Source organism: Mesoplodon densirostris, chromosome 5 (assembly GCF_025265405.1).
Source record: "Mesoplodon densirostris isolate mMesDen1 chromosome 5, mMesDen1 primary haplotype, whole genome shotgun sequence".
NCBI classification, from domain to species: Eukaryota; Metazoa; Chordata; class Mammalia; order Artiodactyla; family Ziphiidae; genus Mesoplodon; species Mesoplodon densirostris.
The window spans coordinates 97933381-97957952 of NC_082665.1; the positions used below are offsets into that span (position 1 = coordinate 97933381).

The 24572-nt window shown below is 36.0% G+C and overlaps 1 protein-coding gene across 8 annotated transcripts in view; it reads left to right on the forward strand.

Annotated features, from left to right (window-relative positions):
- The window catches only part of NAALADL2 (N-acetylated alpha-linked acidic dipeptidase like 2), a 1531400-nt gene that overhangs the window by 582700 nt on the left and 924128 nt on the right, over nt 1–24572 (forward strand). The window contains exon 1 of one of the 8 annotated variants that reach the window (XM_060100050.1): nt 14225–14268. The exons of the other annotated variants lie outside the window; for them this stretch is intronic. The gene's annotated coding sequence lies outside the window, so the exon portion shown is untranslated. Of the gene's footprint in view, nt 1–14224; nt 14269–24572 lie in introns of those variants that run through there. 8 annotated transcript variants of the gene reach the window in all.

Here is a 24572-nt window from a genome sequence, read left to right on the forward strand (position 1 = left end):
AGACAGATAATTTCCGGAAGGTCATACAACCAAGGAACTGGTAAGGCTAGACCCTAACACAAGTCTGTTTTGCTACTTGGCCTTTTTCTTTGAGTTTATATCTAGTTATAAACTCCATTTTATTCCCAGAGTCCTAGTTCTTCACCACAAGATAAATTGTTAGGAACTATTGCATCTTTAGTCTCTCCTCCTAAATGTCATTTTCTCAGGGAGGCCTTTCCTGATCTTTTGTATTAGCTGAGTTTCCCCTGTTCCATACTACCAAAGCACTTGTCCATTTATTTTTTATGCTTTATGCAGCACTTGTTATATTAGGTTGGCCATAAAGTTCATTCAGGTTTCTCCGTAACGTCTTACAGAAAAACCCAAACAAACTTTTTGGCCAACACAATATTTAAAACTCTTTCCATTTCTGTCTCTTCCACTAAACAAGAATCTCTCTGAAGATGGGGACATTTGCCTCATGTACTATTTTTTTTTTTTTTTTTTTTTTTTTTTTGCGGTATGCGGGCCTCTCACTGTTGTGGCCTCCCCCGTTGCGGAGCACAGGCTCCGGACGCGCAGGCTCCGGACGCTCAGGCTCAGCGGCCATGGCTCACGGGCCCAGCCGCTCCGCGGCATATGGGATCCTCCCAGACCGGGGCACGAACCCGTATCCCCTGCATCGGCAGGCGGACTCTCAACCACTTGCGCCACCAGGGAGGCCCCTCATGTACTATTAAAACCCAGCCCTAGCACAGAGCCTGGTGCAGAGCAGTCCTTCAATAAATAATTTGTGAATTAATTTTTGAACTTTTAGACTATGGGCAGGCCTCAAGAAATGACATTTGTGTGTTTAAATTGATTATAACTTAAGACCCCATAGTACAGTAAGAAAATATTCTTGATAATAAGAGCAGAATAAATACAGTTTTGAGATGGGACAACACTGTCAGGACGTAAAGGCCACATTAATGTGAAATTCTTTCTGTTTCATTAAAAGCCTGTCATGGAGCTCTGAGAAATAGCCTTGATGGCTATTTTTGCTTGCTGTACTGTCAAAGCATATGTCTCAGGCCACTGTGCTAAGGAGTCTAGCATTGACTACAGGTTTGTTTCCATGGACACCTATCAGTAGCAGAAGATAGAAAATAAACTAGATCAAAACATTAAGCAATATCATATAGCAGTTTTAATAAAGGGAGAAGTAAGGAAAATTTTCATAAAAATAGCTCACCTTTCCAGATCAAAAAAGGAAGTCAGATATTTCGCTGCTTAGTTCTTCTATCCTTTCTTTTTATCATTTTAAACTCTTTTTGTAAAGTAGCAATATTTAAATGATTTAAATATTTAAATAAAGGCTAGCTTTATGCCTCTTAATGTCCTAATTATTAATTCTTGTTTTTTTTGTTTTTTTTTGTTTTGTTTTATTTTTTTTGTGGTATGCAGGCCTCTCACTGTTGTGGCCTCTCCCGTTGTGGAGCACAAGCTCTGGACGCACAGGCTCAGCCGCCATGGCTCATGGGCCCAGCCGCTCCGCGGCATGTGGGATCTTCCCGGACCGGGGCACGAACCCGCGTCCCCTGCATTGGCAGGTGGACTCTCAACCACTGCGCCACCAGGGAAGCCCCTAATTATTAATTCTGATGACTACAAAGATGAATAATTTCTCTTTTGAAGGAGATAACCCTCAAACAGATGACTTGAAACCAGGTAGAGAAAAAATATGGTTGATTTTATTATTCAGTTTCATACTGGAACACTAACACAGCATAAAGCCAATCATAAGACCACATTTTAATACACGTAGAAATAATTATTTCAAATAGATACATAAATGTGAAAAATATAATCTACATAAATCTATGTAAATGCATAGTTATAGTAAATTAATATATAACATTATTAAGTGGATTGCTCATGGTTTCACTAAATAAAAAGACTAAAGACTTAGGTTAGCAAGAAAAAGCTTTTTTGCTCTATTTCAGTTGCTTTAGGTTGTTACTCTGGTCCAAGATGATCAACTTCTCATTAATCATAATAATTAGGGGTAGATTTACTGAGCATTAATGTAATTTTCAATCATGCTAATAGTTGTGCAATCCTCCATTCATTAATATAAATGAGGTAAATTAGAACCATGACATTATAAAGAAGAGGCAGAAGCTGCGGGGACTTTCATGGATCCTCCCTAAACCCCATTAATTTAATTGTAATATGTTGTTCCTCAATACTTATTTCCACTCTCTTTATTTTCCGTTGCTAATGGTTCTTCAGATTGGTTAATGAGCATACTAACCTCTTAATTGAAGTGACTGCTATGTTGTGGTCTAAATCATACATACTTATCTTGTCTCATTACTTTTAACCCTTTCTCACATGTTCAGTCAACAAGCATTTATAGAGTAGTCACTCATGCAATTTGGAATAAGATATATCAGTGTAATACAAAAGAAATACGAGGCATCCCATCATTCAGTAGATCACAGTGTAGAAGACATTGTGGATTGGATCGATATCATTAAAAATATAATAGCAATTCCAGAGTAAAAATTTCTCTCTTTATGGTATCCTTAAACCTTTTATTTATATCCAAAAGATGTCTAAATGAATTCTGTCCTTCATCTCTCATTTTTGTTTAGACAGCTCCAGAGAGGTCTTTCATGAAACACTGCTTAAATTGGGTCCCCATTTGATGGTCCTTATCTCAGTTTTTATATTTTTCCTCATAGCACTTAAATTTTACAGAAGATTTGGGTGTATTGTGTGATTATTTATTTACTTTTTCTTCCTCTAGGTTGTAAGCAAATTGAGGGCAGGAAGCATAAGTGTATCCTCAGACTCTACCACACTGTCTGGTACAGTGTGATGCCCAATATTTATTGGTGAATAAATGAATGATCCAATGTATTTGTGGTGCTTATTCAGATAGTTAATCATAAAAACACTTGCTTGGTCTTAGAATCTAAAATATGACCATGTTGTCCTTTTGCATAAAAGAAAGTCTTGCATTGGGCCTTACAAGTTTATTACATTTGGTTGAGCAATATAGTCATCTTCATTGGGAGATTTATTTTTTAAAATCTGTTTATTGGAGAGGAAACCTCACCGAATTGGGAAAAAAATCTCTGGACCGGGGACTGTTTGACTCCAACTTTATTGGTTATTTGGACTTGCAGTGGCTGATCTCTTTCACTTATTGAGCATACTTTTACTGCCTTCTTTGTTTTGGGCCCTAAGAAGACTCTGGGGATGTCATAGATGGCAAGATCCTTTTTTAACAAAGAACTTAATCTGCTTGGAGAAACAGTAATATGAGGTGCTCAAGCAAGTAGTAAATGGCAGAACTGGGGTTTGAACTTATTGCAAAGGACTAAAGTCTGTGAAACACACAGCCATTTCAAAGGAGTTTGGACTTCACTGAAAACAGCAGCAGCAACCTTAAGGTTCTAGCACAGTTTAAGTATAGGTGGCATATATTCAGCATATTTCTTTGTTTAAAGTAACAAGAGAATTTGAGGGGATAGAGAGATAGAATGAATACCAGGAGACCAATTAAGAAAACATTGCTTTATAATGTTACATTAGTTTCAAGGGTACAGCATAGTGATTCAGTTATACATATATATATGTGTGTGTGTGTGTGTGTGTGTATACAGACACACACACACATATATTCTTTTTCAGATTCCTTTTCTGTATAGTTTATACAAAATATTGGGTATAGTTCCCTGTGCTATACAGTAGGTCCTTGTTGTTTATCTACTTTATATACAGTAGTGTGTATATGTTACTCCCAAATTCCTAATTTATCCCCCCCCACTCTGACCTTTCCCCTTTGGTAACCATAGGTTTATTTTCTAAGTCTGTAAGTCTGTTTCTGTTTTGTAAATAAGATGGCTTGTATCATGTTTTTAGATTCCACATATAGGTGATATCATGTGATATTTGTCTTTCTCTGTAAATCAACTATACTTCAATGAAAAAATGAATAAATAAAAAAAACATTGCTTACTCTGGCAAAAGGTAATAAGGCAATAACAGTGAAAATGAAGGGGAAAGGAAAAGAATGGATTTCCAGTGAACGGGAGAGACTCTAGGTTTTAGTGATGGACAAATGTAGGGGTAAGAAGAGATGCAGGTGAGAGAAAGGGTAGGGTAAGGTTAAATAAGATCTCCCATTTGTCGTTAGTCAGGTGGATGAGGTTACTGTTCACTGAAGTAAAGGGTGTGCGCTGAGAAGCAGGCTAAAGAAAGAAAAAAATTCAGGTTTTTATCTCTTTTTGAATAGTGTAGGGACAGATTGAAAGAGGTCCTGAGAACTTCCTGAGATGTGATGGGCAGGTTTCTGCTGTTATTGTTGTTGCTGTTGTTTGCTACCACTACCATTGCTACTGATGCTGCTACTGGTCCTCCTCCTTTTGGATATTTTTTCTCAGCTATACACTGAAATAGGTCTTTCAGCGTATATTTTCTCGAAGTCCTCACAACAAACCTCTGAGATAAATGTTCATCTTTATTTTATACTGAGTAAACTATTAATTAAGCATTGCTGAATGTCACAAAATTAATGAATGTCAGAGTGGAGGTTCAACCTGGCTCCAATGAAGATGCTCCTTCCAGTAGCTTCCATCTAATCCATTTCAAACTATTTGTGTTTGAAGTACCTGTAGGATATATGGGTTTGTTAATTTGTGTAGTGTGGGTAATAACAAGTGGCTAAAAGCATCTGAAAATGTGAAACTGAGGTATGCTACAAAGTGTGGAATATTATTATTGAAAAGATCCTAATTTTTTGTGCTGTTCAATACTAATTAATTTCTAGAAAATAATTTGATTAAACTGTGGATTACTAAGTGGTTTTGCAATACCGGGCAAATATTTTGGGAATGCTTAATTTATCCTCTATGTAATGTCTCCAATAGAGAAAGGATTTATGTGACAGACTTTAAAAAGATGAAGCCGGAAAGAACTTTAGAGATATTTAATAAAAGGGTTTGTATGAAAAAAAAACTGAGATCTAGGCTGAAGTTGCAACTGACAATCCTTAAGCTGTATCCAGAGAGATATGTTTTGCTCTCACCTACATAATAGATTAAAGATGAGCAGCACCAGCATCTTTGTTCTGACATGAACTCCACAGTTAGCTGCAGTCCCCACCACTCCCTATTTTATTCATCCCAGACACTTTTCACTCATTCATCTCCCTAGCCCCATAGTGCTTATGTTTGTGACACCTTATTTAGAGATTTGTTCAGTACTGTAAATTAGTTAATTCTAAAGGGAAAAATGGAAGCTGTGGTTCAAGATTTATTGTCTTTTGTGGTATTAAACTTACCACTATGCTTTTCCTGTGAGGAAGAATCTATTAGCCTGCTAGAATTGCCATGACAAAGTAACACAGACTGGGTGACTTAAACAACATGCACTTGTTTTCTTACATCTGGAGACTGGAAGTCTAAGATCAAGGGTCCAATAGGGTTGGTTTCTTCTCAGGCCTCTCTCCTTAGCTGCAGGTGATTGCCTTCCCACTGTGTCTTCAGCTTTTCTCTATGTGTGCATCACCAATGTCTCTTCCTCCTGTAAGAACTACAGTCATTGGATTAGGTTCCACTCATACGAACTCATTTGAGCTTAATTACCTCTTTAAAGGCCCTATTTCCAAATACAGTTGTACTCAAAGTTACTGGGAGTTAGGACTTCAACATATGAATTTGGAGGGAAACACAATGCCACCTATAACAAAGAGTTTTTGTTGAATGAATGAGGGAATGTTATTATAAAATGGTTGAGACTGCATCTTCCCTAGACAGCCCATTGCACTATTTTTTAACCTTCATTATACACTGTTTAATATTACTGTAATTTACATACTTGTATTATCTTCATTACAAGGTTGCAAATATCTTGAGGGCAAAAATTATAGCTCTATGTCGATTACAGAGTACATCTTCAAGAAGTAATTATTTGATTAAAAAATAAAAGGAACACTTTCAATCTCAAGTTAACACTCCCTGGTCAATTTTACTTGTTCTTCAGCATGAAAGAAGAGTAAATTAAACAACTGTTTTAGAAGGAAGAGTTAAGGTTATTTTAAAATATTGAAATAAAATTAACTATATGGTTTAGTCCGTCGTTAAAAATGAAGGTAATATCTGATTTCAATGAGTTGCATGTGTTTATATCAAGCTTATTTTTTAGATTGTTATTTTTATGTAAGATTAATGTTGTAGTTCTAATGGATATTTCTTATTAAGATATCTAAATTTTAAAAGTTTATTTCATATAATTATGTTTGTAGGAAAAAACATTACTAAGTGAACATACTTTTTTTTGCCTAGTTAAAGAACTTATTTCAGGTTTAATTTTGCATTTCCAAAATCTAAATAAGAGTGATATAACCTGTAAGTAAGTTGGACCACTCAGCAGATTTCTCTATTAAAAATATGTATGTATTAAAATACATTTAGGGCTTCCCTGGTGGCGCAGCGGTTGAGAGTCCGCCTGCCGATGCAGGGGACACGGGTTCGTGCCCTGGTCTGGGAAGATCCCACATGCTGCGGAGCGGCTAGGCCTGTGAGCCATGGACGCTGAGCCTGTGCTCCACAACGGGAGAGGCCACAACAGTGACAGGCCCACGTACCACAAAAACAGAAACAAAAACGAAAAAAAACATTTAATTTGCCATTGACCTAACTTTGTCATAGAGGTTTTTCACAGATTTTGTCTAGCTGATTGAATCACAAAAAAGATAGCAAAAAATGTGGAAATGTAGCTTTTTTTTTTTAATTGTATATTTGCTGAACCATTGGTTTAAGACCATGGCAATGACTGTTGAATGCCATGTCAAACCAACGGATGTCAACCCATTCCCTTATTGATATTTTGCAAGGTTATTTATAAAATAACTTCACTGAAATAGCTGAAAATATCTGCTTTTTACTGTACAGTTAAACTTACAGCATTTGAAGGATAAATGTTCTCTTGAGTCTTTTAGCCTTTGGCCCTGAATTATTTATTTGTTTATTCATTTGTTAATTGAGTCGCCTGTTCAACAAACCTTTATCAAGGGCCTCTCAGGTGTAAGCAATGGCCTTATTAGCAGTGTAATAAGCTGGGTAAATCACTGAACCCTTAATCTGCCTTGGTTTTTCACTTGTTAGACAGTGTTGTTAATACTTCCTATAGCTGCTGACGATATTAAATGAGTTAGTGTTGTGACAGCTCCTGGAACGTGGCTAGGCACATAGTAAGAATCATCCCAATTGTTATTTTTCCTTCCACCCAATCTGACTCCCAGAATCTGTTTTATCTATGATTGTGTAGAATTTACATTACTGTACTGCAATAGAATTTTAGAACTTAAAGTTAGAGGATATTTTAGCAATAATATCATTCCTCTTCCTCCTTTTAGAGAAATGGAAAATGGAGCTGACCTATTCAGGAGATACAGTTGTTCAACTGGAGAACATTAATTTTATCCATGTGTTTTTCTTAATCATATAGCAATTGGTAGGGTGGAAGGAGAGAAAGAGAGGCAAAGAGAGAAGGGAGAAAGAGAGAGAGGCCAAAAGTTTAAGGTATATTGGCTTCCTCTGTGACTTTTGCAGTGTGGCCAGATGTCTGAGTATTTAGGTTTCAGATTTTTCTTTTCCCTTTCTTTTAGTTAAAAACCAAAACCAAACCCCAAAATTCTTTAACTTTCAAAAAAGATTATTTTTGAAATTTTGCTAATTTGAGAAATATGAAAACTTGCTCTATAGTCAATTTGGTTTTAATGAATTAATTGCCCTTTAAGAGAAAAGTATTTGCCAGTTTCCTTCAGAACTGGTACACTAGCATCAGGTTGCCATCTGCGTTTACTTAATATAGGAATCCTGCCACAGTACAGAGCTAGGGAAACAGCCCGAGTACAGGCGTACTAAATTCTGTTCCCACTGCCTTCCCAGAGTGACTTAAAAGCTCTCTGAAGCTGGTGTGACATCTTTCTGCCTTTGTCATTTCCTCATAGTTAAGGTTAATAGTGATTATTGATGATGATAGTAATAATGTTGTTAGGGTAACTAATAATTTGTATAAAGCATTCATTGGAAGAAGTCCTAAAAGGCATCAATCAATGTGGGCTACAATATTTCTAATCATATTGCAAATAAGACAGCACTGTTGTACTTGGCAGAATTCTAAGATGGTTCCCAAGATTCTTGCCTTCGGATATAAGTACCTCGGATGATTCTCTCCCCTTGAGTGTGGGCAGAGCCTTTGAATACGATGGGATATTTACTCCTTTGATTAGGTTACCTTATAATATAACAAATGGTGATGAGACAGTCACTACTGTGCTATCTGGAGAGGGAACTGGAATCAGAAAGAGGCTTTCTTGCTATCCTGGAAGAAAGCAAATGTCTCTGTTGTGAGCTGCGTATGGGGGGCACGTGGTAAGGAAAGGCAGGTAGCTTTATGAAGTACTAGAAGCAATTGAGCTTACACATTGCATTTTAGTATATTCACAATTATTTAGCTTAGTGCAAGTTCAGTTTGTTTAGTGTATCTTGTGTTTCTGGAAGAGAGCTGTGAGGAAGTAGCATTTCCTCTGGGTTTGCCTTCATTCGGTGACTGAACTGCTGATTATAAAGCAGCCACTTAAGCTAAAAATGAGTGTTCATCCTAATTTATTAGAATGTGATATTAGTAAGACCAAGCCCTTACGTATGTGCCAGTTAGGTTTGCTGTACTCTATAGGATGCAAGTGTGTGGATAACTGCTCTCAAAGTTCACTCTCTGGCTTAGGGGAATCATCAACATTGTGTCTTCATCAAAGGGCACATCAGTGGCATGGTCTTTAATCTTTTCCCTTTTTTTTTTATTGAAGTATAGTTGATTCAGTGGCATAGTCTTAAATGAAGTGCAGCAAATGATGGCTAAAGGCCCACAGATATTCATTGTGTGACACTGAAATGTTTTAATTCCTTTCCCAGTCCCAGTGAAGATGTAAAAACAAGTAAATATTAATAACCCAGGTTTTAAGTTTCTCACTTCACTTGAACTCCAGGATGTGGCAAGGGTTCTCAGAGGGCCTATCAGACATTGCTTTCATTTGTTTTGGAGATTTATTCCCGTTCCCAGCTGTTAAAATTACCAAAATCTTGAGGCAGCCATACAGAAAATGTCTGCATTGATAATTCTCTTCTGGAGGTCAAGCACGCATGCAGGAGATTGTAGGCAATTTTGTAGAGAGCACAGTGGACTATCGGACTAAATAGGATGTAAACAAACTGAAGCTTTAATCAGCCCTAGGGCAAGCCTCTGAATAGACAGTTTTATTGCTCTTTCAGAATTTTTATGCTTTTATCAATTTTACAAAGTTGTGACCAAAAGACAAACACAGAGACTGTGAGTTCCAAGTGGGCAGAGACCATGCCAATTGTTTTCATTTTTTTATTCCAAGGGCTCAGGACAGTTCCGGAATATATAGGTGGTCAATACATATTTGTTAAACTAAAGAACTGATTTAAAATATTGGCTCATCTTCAAATGAGATAGCTGATAGAGCACAGTGTAAAGGTGCTGGCCTAATGGTTGCATTGTGACTCTACTTCTGTATTGTGGCTTAATTTTATCTAAGAAGTATGTTTACATCTGCCCTACTAAAAGGATTCTGGTAGATTTGAAGAGGGTTGAAAGATTATGTAAATAAAACAGATATTATCCTTTTCCCTACAAAGCCAAACTTCCATACTGCTACCGGTTTATCCTTCCTATTTCTTCAGGCTATCACACCCCAACTGGATGTTTATTATCTGCTGAACCCTGTCTGCTGCTTTGTTTGTACTGTATTGTGAAGCATATAGAATTATGTTGAGCAGTAATTAATTCATGCTTTGCCTATAGCAGTTCTAGACTCTTAAGAAAGATTTGTATATGTGCTAGGGTATGTCTGTTTTTCCTGCCTAAGACATCAATCATTAAAAAAATGTTACTTTTAAAATACTAAATGAAAAGAAATTTATATTAAAAGAATAAATTATAAATGACTATTTTTAGAAGATTGATTTTTCTCTGGCATTTAGTTAATCCTGTCATTTGCCAACATAAACAAGCAACTAGACAAATTCTAACTAGAACAAAACAGCCTGTGTTAACACACATAATGACATTTTTCCAGTGGCTGTTTGAAGAATCTTGAGAGAATGCTGCATGATTTTAATTATTCTTATTTGGCACTGGTAGATATGTAGATGAATTATTCTTCCAGAAACACATGTAGTATAAATCTATATACAGACACAGATAACCAACAGATTCAGTTTCTTTGAAATCCAATTGGAATTTTTAAATTCTTTAACCATATTCATTGATAATTGTTGGTTGCATTAAAACCTAGGGAGGAAAGAACCCTGTGTGAGACTATAGTTGCTGCCTAAAAAAAATATGTGATTAAGGTATAAAGCCCGATTCATATAGTGATTTGCTCATAACAATTTTTGCCCATAAGTTTTCACACCCCATTTCCCTCCCCCTTCCCCCCACCATTGTTTAATCTACACTCCTCTCTGTTTTCCAGTGTTGCTTTGCCCTGTGTGTTTTTGTTGTTGTTGTTGTTGTTTTTTGCGGTACGCGGGCCTCTCACTGTTGTGGTCTCTCCCGTTGCGGAGCACAGGCTCTGGACGCGCCAGCTCAGCAGCCATGGCTCACGGGCCCAGCCGCTCCATGGCATGTGGGATCTTCCCGGACTGGGGCACGAACCCATGTCCCCTGCATCAGCAGGCGGACTCTCAACCACTGAGCCACCAGGGAAGCCCTGCCCTGTGGTTTTAATAGAGAAACAGCTGTGATCTATGACGTCAACTTCTCCATTAACATCAACTGCCTCAATAACAACTCTGAATCCTATTTAAATAAATGTGTCATGACTATAATTGCATTATTGTTGGGTGTGAATGGCTAAGAGTGTTAGGGAGAGTGATAAAGATTTGAAAGGCTTCTGAGTTTAAACATGAGACTTTCATCCTTTTCCCTTTTTGTTTCAAAGTTGGAAATACTAAGCTGTTATGAAGGAAGAGGAAGGCACAAGTAACTTTCTCTTCCTCCTCCTCTTTTTTTCCTTCCTTTCCCTCCTGCTCCTCTGTCTACCCCATTTTGTTTCTTCTCTGTAATAGTATGGATTGGGGGAAGTATTAACATTAATATGTAAGATTGAGGTGAACAAAATAATTTCTTCTTTCTTCTATCTACTCTCATGATTTCTCTTTCTGTTCTGTGTGTAACAAATTGGGGTGTGGGTAGGCTGGAAGGTTGGTGAACAAGGAGTGAAAAGGGAAGAGAATGAGAAAGATGGGAGGACAGCTATAGGAAGGGAAAGTGGGGAGTCTTCCCTGAGGCAGTGTGGCCAGGGTCCACAGTGCGTATGCGAGAGAGAACGAAACCTGTAGCCTTGATGGTGGGTCATAATGAATTTAACAATTAGCTCTAAAAATTCTAAAACCTAAATATGTTTACAGGTAGATCATTTTCCTTAGGCTTATGTGTAAGAAAAAACCCAAATCTTCCTCTTTCTTTTCTCTTTGCTTGCACACTACTACCCCCATTGTAGCACTTCTGACACCAGAGGTAGGGGATTTTTCCCCCCGACCAGCAAATCTCTGTGACACCAGCTGGGTGTCCTACAGTGTCACTCCGTTCTGACACTGTTTATCTGGAGATAGCTTCAGATCCACAGGTTAAGGGCTCAGTCCCATGAGATTGTCCCTTACTCCCCCACTTCAGATGCCAATCCTAAGTCAAGGGGTTACCACCTATGTCTCTAATCAATTGGCTATAAATCAGAGCTTCCCATGACCCCCTTCTCAGGTTTGATTAATTTGCTAGAGTACCTCATAGAACTCAGGAAAATAGTTTATTATAAAGGGTTATGATAAAGGCCACAGCTGAACATCAGATGGAAAAGATGTGGGGAAGTTATGTGGGGAAGGGCCTGGAGCTTCCCTGCCCTCCTTGGGGCACCACTTTACCAGCACCTCCCTGTGTTTGCCAGCCCCAGAGCTCTCCAAACCACAGACTCTTGGGATTTTTACGGAGGCTTCATCACATGGACGTTGTCAGTTATCAACTCCATATCCAGCCCCACATATCCAGTTCCCTATTGAATGGGAGAGAGCTGAAAATTCCAAGCTTCTACTCAGGGCTTGGTCTTTCTGATGACAAGCCCCCATCCAGGAACTATTCAGGAGCCCATCAAGAGTTCCCTTATAGAAGAAAAATGACTGCTATTAATCAGGAAATTCCGAGAAATTGAAGAACTCTGTCAGGAACAGGGACCAAAGACCAAATATTAGAAAAAAAGATGCACCTAGTGTTCTTAGCACTTAGGAAATTACAAATAATTTTAGGAGGTCTGTGACAGGAACTGAGAGCATATATATATATATGCATATGTATGTATGTATGTATATATATATATATATATATACACACACACACACACACATATGCATATATATATACATATATATTTTTTCTATCATCTTACAGCATATTTTGGTTGTAGTTTTATATTATCAAAGTTTAGATCCCTTCCAATTTTATATACACCTCTAGTATGAAATCTTAAAATATGTGAATATTTATACACTTAACAAGTCTGAATAAATAAATCCATTCTTTATGCTGTAATCGAGATGAGTTAATAACATCAATATGTAGAGAGAATGCAATCTTTTTTAATATAAGATTTAGAGTCCATAAAAAATTATAATATATAGTATTGGAGAAAATTCAAGAAAGAACAAAAAGTAGAATAAAAATTAATCACACATATTTGTAACAAAAATAGAATTTCTAAAAAATAACCTTGTCTCTAATTATAAAAGTAACATATGTTCATTAAAGGAAATTAAAAAATAAACATATAAGAAATAAATTATCCTATCACCTAGTTTTAACCAGTATTAACATTTGCATATTTTCATATATACATAAAAACATATTCTGTATATTCTTAATCTTTCTTGGTATAGTTGTCCAACTTTCTCTTTAATTTATTTATATTCACTTATTCTTATATTCATGTATATTGCTTATCATGCTATTCACACTAGATTTGTGTGTGTGTATGCATACATTTTAGTGTAGTTTATTTTAGGGAAGGAGTTGGGAGCAGGTACAAGTATGAAAAACACACAGCAAGTAAGAGCTCAATAGGGCTTGGATCACAGGTGAGCCCTTACTAGTTTTGTGACCTTCATCAAGTTACTTAACCTTTTTCTGCTTCAGTTTCTTCATTTGTAAATTACTGTGGTTGTAGAGATTAAATGAAATGGTAAATTTAAAAGATGCAGCTCCGTGCCAGGCACATCTTATGTAATCATTTAAAGCTATATTGTTACAGTCAAATCATTCTCTTTTAAGAAGAAACAGGATGCAAAACTTTGCATTAAAGACAACTTTAAATGAGATTATTTAACAGGAACTTCTTTTGTAAATATGCTGGCTTGCCTTTGAAAAGAGAAAATAATTTATAAAATATTAAAAAACAGTTACTTTTTTTCAAGATTCAAGTTTTGAGCTTTAGCAAATCTTTCCTCAATGGAGGAGAGATAAGTTATGAATCCACAGCTCACGAAGACTTGGGTATCCCATTTAAGTGATCTCTATAGCTTTTCCATTCTGACTGGTAAATATCTTTGGGAGTCTTCTCCATTCCTCTTCATGGAGGGCAGAGTAGCCCAGTAAAATCATAGGGAGAAGATTGCTGGCCTCAAATCCTAGTGGTATGACCTTGAGATACTTATTCAACTTATTAGCTAAAGCCTCAGCTTCCTCTGTAGACCAACAATACCCTAAAAGTTCTTTAGGAAAGGTAAATGAAATAATGTAGCAAAAATAACATAGTTGTCAGTTTTGGAGCACTTAATGACTAACTTGCTAGGCATCCTAAACATGAGTTCTTCTCTGAATGACTCTTCAGCTGACAGTGATTTTTTCCTTTTTTTTTTTCTTTTTTCCTATACATTTGAAGTTATCTTTAATACAAAGTTTCATATAAATGTATAGTGGTAGGCTTATGGTAGAAAAATCTGAGATCTGAAGTCAAGGAACAATAATTTGTTTTTATCAGAACAGAAGGGCAATGGAGGTATTGTAAAGAAATGTTTTACATGTATTAATTCACATAATCTTCACAACCATCTTGTGAGGTAGGTGATTATTATGCTCATTTTACAGACAAGGAAACTTTGGCATAGAGGAAGCTGAAATACAGAGAGGTTAATAAACGTACACAAGGACATACAAGTAAGTGGAAGCATCAGAATTTAAACCGAGAAATTTGCATTAGAATTCGGTTTCTTAACACTATCCTATGCTATGTTTCAGCATCAAACATACCAGTCTCTTTAGAAAATATGGTGGAGTTGAACATTTTTTTTTTTTTTTTCTTTTTGCGGTATGCGGGCCTCTCACTGTTGTGGCCTCTCCCGTTGCGGAGCACAGGCTCCGGATGCGCAGGCCCAGCGGCCATGGCTCACGGGCCCAGCCGCTCCGCGGCATATGGGATCCTCCCAGACCGGGGCACGAACCCGTATCCCCTGCATCGGCAGGCGGACTCTTAACCACTGCGCCACCAGGGAGGCCCAACATTTTTAATTTGAAATTTTCTTGCCTATGTCTTTTGCTTACATATCATTTCAAATTATTTAGTCAATTTTAATGTCAGTTTTTAGTTATTTAGTCTTGGTTGAAGGACTTGAAGAGAGGCCTACATGAAGTTGATGAAAATCTTAGCAGAAGCAAACCTATTTGTTCAGAGCTTGCTCCCTCTTTTCTATAATACAGTTTTTTTTTTAAGGGAATGTTTGTTTGTTGTTAGAGATTCATAGCTAACAGAATGTCTATTGTGAAGTATAAGAAGTCATTTAATAATTGCTACTTTATTGGTATATGTGGCAATGGACAGGGAAAATCTGCTAAATTTGATTAATCTTGCCTTGTTAATACTTATTATAAAACATATATCTTTCCCAATAATAGTAAAAATTCATTGTTATGAATAAACTTTGGAAGGTGAATTTATTTTTCCTAATATGACCAAGATAAAAGCCTTAAAAATTATCATTAGTATTTAAATATAATTGAACATTTAATTGTAAATTATAATATTATGAAACCCCATTATACCAATAATTCAGAAAAAGAACCAATTACATTTTAGAATCAAAGAGACTTAAGAAGACTCGAGAAAATGATACAGTAGTTTCCCTTAAGGTATGTGTATTTGATATATTTAGTGTAGGCAAATCATTAATTTATCTTAAAAATAAATATTAACCAGAAAATGTCTGGTGACAAATAATTTCATTTTCTTTCTATCTCTGCAAGTTAGGAAATAATTCACATGGATGATCGGGATTTTTTTCTTTTATTTCTTTTTGAGTGAAAGAAGACAGAAAGGGGGATTATGAGCACTCAGAAGAGATGTTGCCTATTTAATCCATAACAGAAAAAGTATGTTTTAAGACAGTTTCTAAGACATTCTTCAGAATTTCTTAGTGAATTGGTTTTGGCTCTCTTGACCTTTTCTTGTAACTCTTACTTTCTTCAAGGAATTTTTATGGTCTTCTCTTGAGTACTCCAAGTTTTTCTTATTTGTTCAAATCTGTATATTCTTCAACTGATCACAGTATTGTAAAAAAAGACTTACTGGTACCTTCTGTGATGGAAATCTTGTTTTTTCATATTATACAAGCATATTGTCAATAATATAAATGTATAAGATACATAATAATACAGCAGTCTATTTTAGCCAATTTAAATATATTTCTTACCTAAAAAACAAAGAAAAATATTGTATACTTAATGAATAGGAATGAGATAGAATAAATCATGCCATGAAAAAAAAAATATTTATATTACTCTTGAACTGACGCACTTACGAGCCTCTGGGATTCTATAAATTTTAATTAAGCAATGATCTGCCTCTAATATTTAGCAGTATCCATAATTTTATATCTCTGATAAAAATCTTTCAATGGCTCCCTGTTACCTTCAGGATAATTACTAAACTCTTCACAGCCCAAGAAACCCTTTATGATTTGACTTCTTGTGACCAATTTGGCTTTATGTGTTGCCACTATCCCACTTCCTGGGGCCAGCTTTACTCTCTCTTACCTCTGAGTCTACAGACCAGAATGGCTTTTCAAATCCTACTCATTTTAGTTGTTTCCTTATTTTGGAAGCCTCCTCTGATATCCCCAGGCTGTTTAGCATACCCTTACTATAGCACATATCACTGTGTATTTTAATTCCTATTTAGTTATCTGCCCCTTCAGCAGATCTGTAAAATTCTCAAGAGCAGAGACTTTTGTTTTATATGTGATTGTATTTCCAGAACCTAGTGTAATATATGCCATGTTGGAGGCATTTGTTTATTGGATGCCTAAATTAAAAATTATGATTATAATGGTGACCCAAAGCATTGAGAGTTCATGAAATATTTTCCAAATCAGAAAGGAAAGATAAAATTATTAAGTGTAGTTTTATTATGGATGTGATTCTTTAGTCTATGTATAAATATAGTAACTAATATTTAGGATAAATATGACTTTTGTTAATTAGAATATTTGATTAATGAAAGAAAAAGTTTTCTAATTATGCCACTTAGGGTTATCAAACCTTCTATATTTATAGGGACACATTTTAATGCATATTAGGCTTATTTTTATGATATAAATAATTCTTCCTCACTTGATTATGGGTTTCATATATGTTATATGTCTTATATTTTCAATTAATTATTTGCACAGTTTTAATCACATCCATTATATCTTCAAAATTGCGATTTTAAAAAGCTGCAGCCCTCAAGACTTAGTGTAAAATAGTGATATTAAATTGTATTTAAAACTGAAGATTTATTTGAAATTTGTATTTACTAGTACATAAAAGATAAAAATAAAGCCCTGGGGAAAATTCTAGATTAAACAAGCCTTAAGGTATGACAAAGAAACTTACTTTTTCTCTTTAAAAATTCAACATGGTAAAGTAGTAACAGAATGTTTTCTTGGTTTTCCTCACACTCATTGGGACTACTGTAGGGGAGGAAAATTTTTGTTCCTCTACTATCCTAGGTTCAATGGCTGGGGCCTGCAAATCAAACTGATACAAGACGGATTAACAAGAGGGAAAAAAGCTGTTTAATTATGTATATGTGGGAGTTTTATAATGAAATGTGACCCTAGGAAGTTGTCAGATGATTGAGGCTTATACATTATCTTAGTCTAAACAAAGGAAAGGGGGGTTTAGGCTTCTTGGGGAGAGAGGGGTTTACAGGAAGGAGAGAAAATGTATGGTACCTAGGGTTGTCTGGTTATGCAAGTAAGAGTCTCTCAGGTGATAAGTTGTCTCTAGGTGTAGTTCTCTTCCTGGCTTGGACATATTTTTACAAATGGAAGTTTCCTTGACAAGTGTAAATTTCCTTAATATGTAGAGTGTAGACAGGGGCTCCTAGTTATTTGAGATTTCATTATATAAGATTTTGCCACTATGAGTTAGATAGGGAAACAACTTATACAATAAAAATATTCTTCAATGAACTGATTACATATTTAATCCCTACTCAAATATCCCTCCCAGTTTAATACAAATCTGTATTTCCCCATCTAAAAGAGTCATTCTTGTTAGAGCATCTAAGTTCATCTAATAAAGTCATCTAACAAGGTCAAGACTTAGACAGTCTCCACTGCATTACATAATTAAATTGAAAGTGTAAAATCTGAACCTTGCAATAAGTGCAAGATTTTGTGAATTTTATGTAGGTACTATTGGCAAAGTGATCAAATTACATACAAAGCCATCGGTAAATGGTGACCTGGCAGAGAGCATGTCCACTATGTTTGATTGTACCTGGGATTTCCTTTTTAGAGGTGAATGACAACATGGGGAGGTCAATTCAAGTAAAGAAATTTTATTGCTAACAGTTTCCAAGAGAAGAAGGCATGTCATGTCCTGCAGGACCCTATGGGGAAGTACCAGGTTGGGTCAGATAGGGGAGGAAAGTTTTTCTTTTACCCTTCTAGGTTCTTTTGGCTGCTCTATTAATTAAATTGACATAAGACAGATTAACAGGAGAAAAACAAATTTAATTAGGAACATACAGGAAGCCCATAAAAACATTAAGACCCAAGGGCAAGTCGGGCAATTGAGGCTTATATGCCATCCTAAGCTAAGAAATGGGTTAAGGGCCAGGGGCTTCAAAGCGGATGAGGGTAATTCACAGGACAATAAGAAGAGCAGATATTTGGTAATTAGATGTTTGCCCTGCCATATAGACAGGTCATTCACGGTAGAAAGTTATCTCTGGTAATAAGTCTCTCTCTAAGGCAGGCTCCCTATCTAAATCCTTTTAAGTATTTAAAGGATAGATAAAAAGCTCTTCCTGAGTTTTGGGGGCCTTGATTGTCTCCAGCCAAAAGTAATCCACGTGCTAAAGTAGAATATTTTGGGGAGGCTCATTCTGAACCCCTTCAGTCAGGAGGCAGAGTGAGTGGACAGCATGACCCAGATCCTTTACTGTAGTTTCAGGAGAAAGGCAAGGTGGGGCAGGGTAAACAATTTAGGATTGTTTGGTTTGAATAATTTTGGGGGCTCTGGGCTATAGGTCTGGTTTCTAGTTGTCTGGTACCTGACCCTGGGGCGAATTGAATTGGTTGGCTTACCTATCAAGGGCATGCTGGCAGACAAGCTGTTTATGCTTTCTAGGAATTAACTGGCTCTGGTGGGAGGGTGCAGTGTCTCCAGGATTAACAAGGCACTAGGATGTCAAAGCATCATAAAATACAGAAAGTAAAAAGCGTGGTTAGTACACACTGCCACATCACACAATCTCCTCTGTTTCCCTTCCCACTTCACTCCCAACATTTAGTTTCCTAATTCTAATGCATGTCTTTATCTCTATGTTTTTTAAGTTTTGTTTCCTATGTGGTGATCATAAAATCCATCGACAAAAGGGATTCAAGATAATAGTAGGATAGTTGTTTCAGAAAGACTGCTAGGTACGTTTGTCAAAGAATTAAGAGAGGCTTTTGAAAAAAAATTGATGAGAGTTTTGAATATTATTGAAGAGGCTTTTTAATGTTAATTATGTAAAAGTCAAGCATTAAGTTAAGAAACTCATGTGTCTTGCTATGAAAATCTTTTCAAACAAAATTTTAAACGCTATAACAACTTGATCTGTTATTTGTTCATCATAAAAATTAACACATTATAGCTTAAATTTTTTTGAATGTAAAATAAGCTTTAGTTATCTTTCAAGATAAAGTCCTATTCAAATCACTTTCCTGGGTGTTTAGTTTAAATTTTGATGATTCTTGTAGTGAGTTTTCACTCAACTTGGATAATCACATCCTTTAGTATAGAATAGATACAAAAGTAAAGCTGTTCTGTCCCAATACCATAATCTTCTGGAAATCTTTAGGTCTATGGAGAACATCTTAAAAAAAATTGTAGGTTCAGATCAGTGTTTTAAAAGTTTCATATAGAGTTTTATGGTTATGTAAGTTTGGGTAAGACTGGATTAAGCAAAGTTAAAAGCAAAGGCTTTTTTTTTTTTTTTTAACTACAGGTCTTCTTGGAACTATTAAAATTATAATAGGCATTATGGATCTCTAAGGAGAAGTACAAAATTGCCCACAGAACCCCTTTTTCCTTCTGAGCATCACTTAGGTTGATTGTGCAGCTAAATATGCTTTGGGAAACATCAATCTAGAAAACAGAACATGAGGAAAGTCATGTAAAATCCTTATTCTTTAGCTGGTTCATCTTCCATACAGATGTGTCATGATATCTGAGCACATTGAACTTGGAACTTCAGGGAAAAAAACAAACAAAAAATACCAAGGACATTGTTTGGTATTCAGACTCAAACTGAAAATGCTAATTAATCTGATGAGGATTAAAAGCCATGTTAGTTACTGATCCAATTTGAATTGAACAGAATCATAGATTTTGAAAAATTATAGAGCTATGTGGTAGAAATGATTTGATGAGCTAATGATTTTAGAAGTGATTCACAGAGGTTGGTGATTATGAATCATTCTTTAAGTGTCTCTGGCCATCTTTGAATTGTAGGGAAGGAAAATTTTTCCTCTACCCTTCTAGGTTCTTTTGGCTGTTCTATTAATTAAATTGACATTGACACTGACAGATTACCAGAAGAAAATATAATTTAATTGTGTGCATACAGGAGCCCCACAAAGACAATGAGAAGCTCCCTGATATTCAGGCAATTGAGGCTTATTGCCATTCTGAGCTAAGAAGAAGGAACAGGGGTCTTGGACTTCAAAGGGAAGAAAAACAATTTACAGGGGATGGGAAAAGCAAATGTTAGGTAAACAAGTGTTTGTCATGTCATGCAGAGAAAGTAGCACACAGAGAGGACTTTGAACAAACAGGCTCTGCTGAGCCTGTTTTTACCCACCAATTTTACCACACCTAGCCCATACTCACTGTAGTTATCTGTGGTGATAACTCTCTTCCTAGACCAGACCCTCTATCTAAATTCTTTAAGGCAGTTGAGGGGGAGGTAAAAAGCTATCCCTGAGTCTTTTGGGCTTCCATTGTCTTCAGTTCAAAATAGTTTGCATGCTAAAGTAATGCATTTGGGGGAAGATCATTCTGAAACCCCTCAGAGTGCAAATATAAGGATGTATCACAATTGTCCTTGTCTCTATAAATGTGGCTCAGTTTCAAGAAAAGTCTTTTGAGGTAAATGTGAATGGTGACCATCAAGTGAGCACAGTCTCTCTGGAATCTTGGACACAAAATGTGAACTTAAAATTTCTAGCTTTATGGTTAAACTTTGGATAACATAGCTCTATGAAAGTAGGTTTCTTTTTTTTTTTTTTTATGCTGCTACAGTGAAAGCAGAAGGCTACCATTATTGGTATTATCCAGGATCAGATTTGAAATGAGAGGTCTTGAGAAAGTGTAGCATGTTAAACATCAGAATTCTTATTGAATTGCTGATAATTGATAAGTGACTATGACAACTATAAATTTACTTTTTGTTTATATGAAATGAAGTCCTTTTTAGATAATAAAAATTCACATTTGGTTACTTAGCAGGTATATATCAATATGATATTAAGTAATTAAAATATGTATTATATAAAAAGTAACAAAAACTGCAACTTTCTGTATGTATACGAATTTCTGATTATATAGATTACTATTAGAAAATAGCTGGCATCCCTTGTTCAACATGTAGATATGTGTGTGTATCTATCTATCTATCTATCTATCTATATAATATGTACATATTCTCATGATATTTATCTAATAACAATTATTATTTTTTACTTGTTCATCACTATAAAGTTAACAAAACTTCAATTTTTTCATTTATTTCTAATAGTATGAATATTGTTAGCATATTATCTTTACTTTTTTTTTATTAGTTTCTGCTTTATAACAAAGGGAATCAGTCATACATATACATCTGTTCCCACATCCCTTCACTCATGCATCTCCCTCCCTCCCACCCTCCCCATCCCATCCCTCCAGGCGGTCACAAAGCACCGAGCTGATCTCCCTGTGCTCTGCGGCTGCTTCCCACTACCTATCTACCTTACGTTTGGTAGTGTATATATGTCCATGCCTCTCTTTCGTTTTGTCACAGCTTACCCTTCCCCCTCCCCATATCCTCAAGTCCATTCTCAAGTAGGTCTGTGTCTTTATTCCCGTTTTACCCTTCATGATATTTATTTTTAATTCAATATATATATGTGTTAGCATACGGTATTTGTCTTTCTCTTTCTGACTTACTTCACTCTGTATGACAGACTCTAGGTCTATCCACCTCATTACAAATAGCTCAGTTTCATTTCTTTTTATGGCTGAGTAATATTCCATTGTATATGTGTGCCACATCTTCTTTATCCATTCATCCGATGATGGACACTTAGGTTGTTTCCAGCTCTGGGCTATTGTGAATAGAGCTGCAATGAACATTTTGGTACATGTCTCTTTTTGAATTATGGTTTTCTCAGGATATATGCCTAGTAGTGGGATTGCTGGATCATATGGTAGTTCTATTTTTAGTTTTTTAAGAAACCTCCATACTATTCTCCATAGTGGCTGTACCAATTCACATTCCCACCAGCAGTGCAAGAGTGTTCCCTTTTTTCCACACCTTCTCCAGCATTTACTGTTTCTAGATTTCTTGATGATGGCCATTCTGAGTGGTGTGAGATGATATCTCATTGTAGTTTTGATTTGCATTTCTCTAATGATTAATGATGTTGAGCATTCTTTCATGTGTTTGTTGGCAGTCTGTATATCTTCTGTGGAGAAATGTCTATTTAGGTCTTCTGCCCATTTTTGGATTGGGTTGTTTGTTTTTTTGCTATTGAGCTGCATAAGCTGTTTATAAATTTTGGAGATTAATCCTTTGTCAGTTGCTTCATTTGCAAATATTTTCTCCCATTCTGAGGGTTGCCTTTTGGTCTTGTTTATGGTTTCCTTTGCTGTGCAAAAGCTTTGAAGTTTCATTAGGTCCCATTTGTTTATCTTTGTTTTTATTTCCATTTCTCTAGGAGGTGGGTCCAAAAGGATCTTGCTGTGATTTATATCATAGAGTGTTCTGCCTATGTTTTCCTCTAAGAGTCTGATAGTGTCTGGCCTTACATTTAGGTCTTTAATCCATTTTGAGCTTATTTTTGTGTATGGTGTCAGCGAATGATCTAATCTCATACTTTTACATGTCCCTGTCCAGTTTTCCCAGCACCACTTATTGAAGAGGCTGTCCTTTCTCCACTGTACATTCCTGCCTCCTTTATCAAAGATAAGTTGACCATATGTGCGTGGGTATATCTCTGGGCTTTCTATCCTGTTCCATTGATCTATCTTTCTGTTTTTGTGCCAGTACGACACTGTCTTGATTACTGTAGCTTTGTAGTATAGTCTGAAGTCAGGGAGCCTGATTCCTCCAGCTGCGTTTCTCGTTCTCAAGATCGCTTTGGCTATTCAGGGTGTTTTGTTTTTCCAAACAAATTGTGAAATTTTTTGTTCTAGTTCTGTGAAAAATGCCAGTGGTACTTTGATAGGGATTGCTTTGAATCTGTAGATTGCTTTGGGTAGTAGAGTCATTTTCACAACATTTATTCTTCCAATCCAGGAGCATGGTATATCTCTCCATCTATTTGTATCATCTTTAATTTCTTTCATCAGTGTCTTATAATTTTCTGCATACAGGTGTTTTGTCTCCTTAGGTAGGTTTATTCCTAGATATTTTATTCTTTTTCTTGCAATGGTAAATGGGAGTGTTTTCTTGATTTCATTTTCAGATTTTTCATCATTAGTGTACAGGAATGCCAGAGATTTCTGTGCATTAATTTTGTATCCTGCTACTTTACCAAATTCGCTGATTAACTCTAGCAGGTTTCTGGTAGCATCTTTAGGATTCTCTATGTATAGTATCATGTCATCTGCAAACAGTGACAGTTTTACTTCTTCTTTTCCAATTTGGATTCCTTTTATTTCATTTTCTTCTCTGATTGCTGTGGCTAAAACTTCCAAAACTAAGTTGAATAAGAGTGGTGAGAGTGGCAGACTTGTCTTGTTCTTGATCTTAGTGGAAATGGTTTCAGTTTTTCACCATTGAGGACAATGTTGGCTGTGGCTTTGTCATATATGGCCTTTATTATGTTGAGGAAAGTTCCTTCTACGCCTACTTTCTGCAGGGTTTTTATCATAAATTGGTGTTGAAATTTGTCGAAAGCTTTCTCTGCATCTTTTGAGATGATCATATGGTTTTTCTCCTTCAATTTGTTAAAATGGTGTATCACATTGATTGATTTGCATATATTGAAGAATACTTGCATTCCTGGAATAAACCCCACTTGATCATGGTGTATGATCCTTTTAATGTGCTGTTGGATTCTGTTTGCTAGTATTTTGTTGAGGATTTTTGCATCTATGTTCATCAGTGATATTGGCCTGCAGTTTTCTTTCTTTGTGACATCCTTGCCTGGTTTTGGTGTCAAGGTGATGGTGGCCTCATAGAATGAGTTTGGGAGTGTTCCTTCCTCTGAAATTTTTTGGAAGAGTTTGAGAAAGATGGGTGTTAGGTCTTCTCTAAATGTTTGATATAATTTGCCTGTGAAGCCATCTGGTCCTGGGCTTTTGTTTGTTGGAAGATTTTTTATGACAGTTTCAATTTCAGTGCTTGTGATTGGTCTGTTCATATTTTCTATTTCTTCCTGATTCAGTTTTGGCAGGTTGTGCATTTCTAAGAATTTGTCCATTTCTTCCAGGTTGTCCATTTTATTGGCATAGAGTTGCTTGTAGTAAACTCTCATGATCTTTAGTATTTCTGCAGTGTCAGTTGTTACTTCTCCTTCTTCATTTCTAATTCTATTGATTTGAGTCTTCTCCCTTTTTTTCTTGATGAGTCTGGCTAAAGGTTTGTCTATTTTGTTTATCTTCTCAAAGAACCAGCTTTTAGTTTTATTGATCTTTGCTATCGTTTTCTTCATTTCTTTTTCATTTATTTCTGATCTGATCTTTATGATTTCTTTCCTTCTGCTAACTTTGGGGTTTTTTTTTTT